Consider the following 6459-nt stretch of genomic DNA (forward strand, 5'->3'; position numbering starts at 1 on the left):
AAATTGAAGATGATCTCAGAAAATGGAAAGACATCCCTTGCTCATGGATAGGAAGAACAAACATTGTGAAAATGGCCATTCTCCCAAAACTGTTATACAGATTCAATGCAATCCCAATAGAAATACCATCAACATACCTTATAGATCTAGAGAAATCACTCCTAAATTTCATCTGGAACCAGAAGAGACCTAGAATCGCAAAGGCAATTCTAAGCAGCAAAGACAAAGCAGGAGGCATCACAATCCCTGACTTGCAGTTATACTACAAAGCAACAGTAGTAAAATCAACATGGTATTGGAATCAAAACAGAGCCGAAGATCAGTGGAATAGATTAGAAGATACAACCACAACTACAAACACACTCAACCACCTTATCTTTGATAAAGGAACCAAGCAGGTTCACTGGAAGAACGACAGTCTCTTTAATAAATGGTGCTGGAAAAACTGGCTCTCCATTTGCCGAAAACTAAAGCTAGACCCATGTCTATCACCATGTACTAAATTAAAATGTAAATGGGTCAAAGATCTGAATATTAAAACAGAAACACTAAATCTATTGGAAGACAAATTAGGTAGAAACCTTGGAGACATAGGAGTAGGTAAAGAATTCATGAACAGGACTCAAACCGCACGGGAAATACTTCCCAGAATCAATAACTGGGACCACTTCTTATTAAAAAGTTTCTGCATGTCAAAAGAAATCTCCAGCATAGTGAAAAGAAAACCCACAAACTGGGAAAAGATTTTAGTCAACTCTCTCTCAGACAAGGGCCTCTTGTCTAAAACATATAAAGAATTAAAGAAACTCAGACCTCCAAAATTCAAAGATCCAATCCAAAAATGGGCATCTGAGATGAATACGCAATTCTCAGATGAAGAAATGCAAATGGCAAATAAATACATGAAAAAATGCTCATCATCATTGGTCATTAGAGAAATGCAAATTAAAACCACACTGAGATACCATCTCACTCCTGAAAGAATGGCCAGGATCAAGAAAACCGACAACAAATGCTGGAGAGGCTGTGGGGAAAAAGGAACTCTCCTGCACTGCTGGTGGGAGTGTAGACTGGTACAGCCTTTGTGGACATCTGTCTGGAGATTTCTCAAAAAGTTGGGACTGGAAATCCCATTTATTCCAGCTATTCCACTTCTAGGCATATTCCCAGAAGAACTGAAAGCATCATACCACAGTGATATATGTGCACCTATGTTTATAGCAGCACAATTTGTAATCGCCAGATCTTGGAAACAACCCAAGTGTCCATCAACTGAGGAATGGATAAAAAAGTTGTGGTATTTCTATACAATGGAGTATTATTCAGCTATAAAGAAGGATCACATTGAGATATTTATCAATAAATGGGCGCAGCTTGAGACCATACTCATAAGTGAAATAAATCAATCTCGCATGTGTGAATACCGAATAGTTTCCCTAATGTAAGTAATGATTCAAATATATAAAAATATGTGGTAATCATGATTCCCCATTAGGTGACCTTGAAGCCTTATAAAGTTTTCACTCATTAATTAGAAAGGCTTTATTCTGGGCTTCTTGATATGAAAATATTTGAAGCTAGAGTATACGAAGTTTTATCCAAATATTTCAAGGAAAAAGACACTATGGTAACTACTATTAAGTCAGGTTATATGGTGGTAAAGTACTAGGTTGTTGAAACAGTCATGCTGTGACCTCTATTGTTATATTGTTATGTCCTGTTTTATCTCAATCTCCCCCTTATTGTTTTAAAAAAATTATTTAGTCATTTCTTATGTTTGTCTTAATTAAAGAAAAAATTCAAAAAATTAAGATATATAAATATTAACTCTTTTTGATTTCCTATTAACTTGTTTTGAAGTCCTATAGAACTCCCACGATCTTGTTTTGACTGATTAGACTCTGTTCCATTCTATATGATAGTATCAAGTTTGAAGACATAGGCAACTACTTTGAAGACAATAAGATTCACTAAGATACCCATTCTGGTTTGACTATTGTCTTCTTTGGAAGTCCTGTAATTTTTACAATGCCTAAGTTTTATTGGTCTTGTTCTCTACTGTTTTGTCCAACTTTATAATATCTAATGAGATAGACAATTCTTTTTAAGGAAACAAGGGACAACGTTGATAACCATTGTTGATAAACTTGTACTCTGTTCTACACCATGTGCTATGTCTATCCTTGGTATTGACTGACAGCTTTGTTTTGCCATATTTGACTGTATTCTTCCCCCCCCCCCAAAAAAAAGTAATAAGCACTAAGGAGTAATAAAATCCAAAATGTGTAAATTTTGTTGTAAAAAAGAGAGGGAAAAAAAAAAGAAAAAGAGCTCTAACGGATATAACAGCAAGTGTGTTTAGGGGTGTTAAATAGCTGACTATATCAATGTTTTTGGATCATTGAACACAGCTGTTTGCAGTCTCCCTGTTTGAATGTCCACCTTGTATTCTTTGATACTGTGATTTGAGGAACTATTTTCAAGATGATAATATGTAATCTACTAACAGGTGATTTCTTACTGTTATGGTTTTTTTTGTTTTTTTTTTTTTTTTTGTAGTTCTGTATTACGTGTACCCTTACACCGCTTTGGTTTGTTTTGTGTTTTTCTCTTTTTCCTCTTAAATAAAAAAAAATAAAATAAAATAAAATAAAATTATCAGTTGGATCAATTGGTACATTAGACACTTCCTCTTAAGTTCAGACTTGTTTACTGACATGAGATGTGAAAGCAAATGTTTTTTGCAAAATCTATACATGTAGACGTGAATACATATAGAGATGAATACATTTTCAAAAATTCTCTTTTTTTAAAGTGTCCTTAGGGTAGAGAACAATTATGAATTTTGTAGTCAAATTACTTAGATTCAAATCCTAATTGGACATACTTCTGAATGCATTTTGGACAGGTTCGTTGCTTATTTTGTATATAGTTTCTTGGCTACAATGTGAATTGCAACAAAAAGAAAATTTGCAACACAAAGAAAATTTACTAATATTACTTCATTTCTTGAAATGCATATTATGTAAATACCTCAGGTAGAGCTTTGTAAAGAGTAAGTTCCAATGCATAGTCATTGTCATCAGTAATTTAAAATTCTGTCATTCTTTTCCATGGAGCAGTCAACATATTTTTTGACTAATTAGATTTCAGAGGCTCACAACTCAGAGGCTCTGTACCAGTGGAGAACTCAAATACACCCGGGAGCCAGCGCAAGAATAAGTTGCCTGCATCCACCTCATGAACCTCTGTTGGCAGAGACAGAGATCATCACAGTAGCTGAGGCAGCAGATGTTTCCAGACTCAAAACCAGGCTTGGATATAAGGCAGAGAGACACAGGTCTGTGCCGGCAGATGATCTGGGAGTGCTTGAAACTTTCTTTACTTCTGCATGAAAATATCTAAGTGCCTTGGTGTCCTCCTGTTGTCTTTGGGTTGAAACTTCATAATCACAAAGACAGAGACAGGGACCCCACCAGCAACAGCCATTCCTGATATCAGGAATGAAAGGAGGTGGACTCTGGTGAAGAATTGGGCTCTCAGAAACCAACAGTGCCATTTATTAACTGTGCAATCACTTCCTTCTTATTGTCCTTCTCTGGGTCATCTGTAAAATCACTGCCATTAATATGTAAGCATACAGAGAGTTGTTTCAGAGACCATATTCATACGCAAACATCAGAGCAGTGCTTGAGATCACCAGGGACTGACTGTGAATGGACGTGACAAGAGGGACCAGAGCTGATTCTGGGGTCACTGCAGACCATCAGAAGCAGGGATGATAGACACAGTACCAAGAGATGAACAAGGAGCACCAGTTTATTAACTGACCTGAAAGTCGGAAACAGGAAAAATGATACATCCACCAGGAGGGAGCGATGAACCACAATGTTTGCTGAGATCATATCAGAGACCTGGAGCACAGTTACAGGCTGCAGCCACGAGACAGCGTTAGCCCACAGGGGAGCATCAGTTAAGACAGCACAAGAGGACAAGCTTGAGCTATGCTTAGGAAAATCTGACTGAGACTGATAATTACAGATACTACAATTGACAACTCAGTAGGAACAGTATTTTCCTTGGACCTAGGAGCTAAGCATACAAGCAATAATTGAATTGACCATAGTTTAACTACACAATGATTTGGGTTGATGAAATTAGTGTAAGCGGAATTGTCCTTTACATGTAATTCATGTGTACAGAGGCTTTTGATATATTCCTTTCTACCTTGTCTTCTGGGGGTGTGTTAGGGATCCAGTTACCTTGCTAGACAAACACTCCATCACTCTTCCACATCCCGAGCCCTCTTGACATTTCAACAGAATTTTTATATGTCTATCTGGAGAAAATTTAAAAATGCAGAGTATTTCTGAGCTATCAAGTCATGTTTAATCACTGCACTTTAAGACAAATATTTATGAAATTTTTATGTAGGAAAAATCCTTAATATGATGAAAATAACAAAAAAAATTAGAAAACAATGTTTCAATGAATACATTAATATATCAATCACTTTTAATCTTTAACACCCTGTTCTCCTTTCTTGGAATGCTTGTAACAGTGCAAGATAATTTTCTCTCTTTAAATTCTTATTCCTTAACTTTTTCTAGGTAACATATATGAGTTTAAGGCAAAAATTAAAAATTGAAATCTTTGGCATAAATAGGTTAAAACTGGCTTGCAACTGACTATTGTATAATGTTTACTGTGGAATGTATGTAAGACACAGTACACTTCTCTGGTGTATAATTGCAAATTATATAATTTGCCTCTATATGCATTTTCTCCAAAACATTCTATTCTTACCTTTTTTACAAAGAGAATCTTTTGAATATTTTTATGATTTTATGTAGTATTGATATGTAAATATATAAAGGCTAGATAATGTTCTACTATATGGAAACATTGCAGGAAAATATTTTATTTACTAACAAATGTTGAAAATAAGTAAAATTCAGGTTTTCAGATACAAGCATCTGACAGTCTAAACCTAAAAGTCATATATTTAGCAGTATGCATTTGAGTATTGAAAAATCTTAAAGGTATAAAATAAGATTTCTAACATTTTCTCTTTATTGAACTATCATTCCCAAAGGGGCAAAAAACTAACAAAAGTAAGGCTTTTAAAGAATGTGAATGACCTTGGCCAATTTGAATTTCTGTAAAATAAGTCCTGAGTGTTTGCTGCTAAACTTGCATAACAATACACAATGTACTGTAACATATCTAACATATTTACTAATTTTCAACACAGTGGTTCAAGCCAATCCTTTTCCTTTCTGCAAAGCAAGATTCCCTGGAGCCATGGAGAGGGGCAATCACACAATGACCGAGTTCATCCTGCTGGGCTTCATGGCAGAGCCTGAGATGCAGCTGGCCCTGTTTGTGGTCTCTTCTGGGAAACACCACCCTCATGGTGCTGATCTGTAGTGACGTCCAGCTCCACACACCCATGTACTTTTTCACTGGAAATCTGTCCTTTCTGAATCTGTGGTTGTCCACAGTCTACACCCCAAAGATCCTAGTGACCTGCATCTAGGAGGACAAAAGCATCTCTTTTGCAGGCTGTGTGGCCCAGTTCTTCTTTTCTGCTGGACTGGACTATACTGAGTGCTACCTGCTGGCCGCCATGGCGTATGACCGCTATGTGGCCATCACAAAACTGCTGCTTTATACCCAGGCCATCTCCATAAAGCTGTGCACAGTTTGGTAGCAGCCTGTTCCTTGGAGGCTTCACCAACTCCTCCATCATCACTAATATGATCTTTCCCGTTAACTTCTGCAAAGACATTGTCATTGATGACTTCTTTTGTGACCTGCTTCTCCTAGTGAAGTTGGCCTGTGGCAGGCTGGAGGGCTCCCAGCCTCTGATGTACTTCCTGTTGACTTGCAATGTCATCAGCCCCCTCGCCCTCATCCTGGCCTCCTACCTCTTCACCATTGCTGCCATCTTGGGGGTCCACTCCACCCAAAACCCCCTCAAAGCCTTCTCCACATGCATCTCCCACCTCATCTCTGTCACCCTGTACTATGGCTCCATCCTCTACATCTTCCCTGGCTGTTAATTCAACTATTCTCGGGACAAAACTGGTACTTTCCATGCTGAATCCCATGGTCTACAGCTTGAAAAATACAGAGATGAAAGAAGATCTGCATAAACTCATCAATTAATCAAGCCAATTTCCCTAAAATTTGCTTAGTTTACTCCAAGTCAAGTTCCCACTGTGCTCTAGCTTCATTACTCACTGTTATATTGCAAGTGAAAGAGACTCTCCCCTTACCACATGGTACTTTAGCATACCTAGGGTAAGAAAATTAGGGCCAATGAGGAATTAAAACTTTAATACAGAATATAAAGACTTCAATGGACCCAGGCTGAAAAATACCTTCTAACATCAAACATCGACAGAACAACAGTAGATTTAGTTGACTTCTGTGTTTAGAATAGTTTCGTATAGG

At 37.2% G+C, this 6459-nt stretch overlaps 1 pseudogene; it reads left to right on the plus strand.

Annotated features, from left to right (window-relative positions):
* Window positions 1-5304: 5304 nt before the first annotated feature.
* Window positions 5305-6171, plus strand: LOC100719488 (olfactory receptor 9G1-like; annotated as a pseudogene).
* The last annotated feature ends 288 nt before the right edge of the window (window positions 6172-6459 follow it).

Source organism: Cavia porcellus, unplaced genomic scaffold, assembly GCF_034190915.1.
Source record: "Cavia porcellus strain 051 isolate PalLab524CR breed Dunkin Hartley unplaced genomic scaffold, mCavPor4.1 scaffold_32, whole genome shotgun sequence".
NCBI classification, from domain to species: Eukaryota; Metazoa; Chordata; class Mammalia; order Rodentia; family Caviidae; genus Cavia; species Cavia porcellus.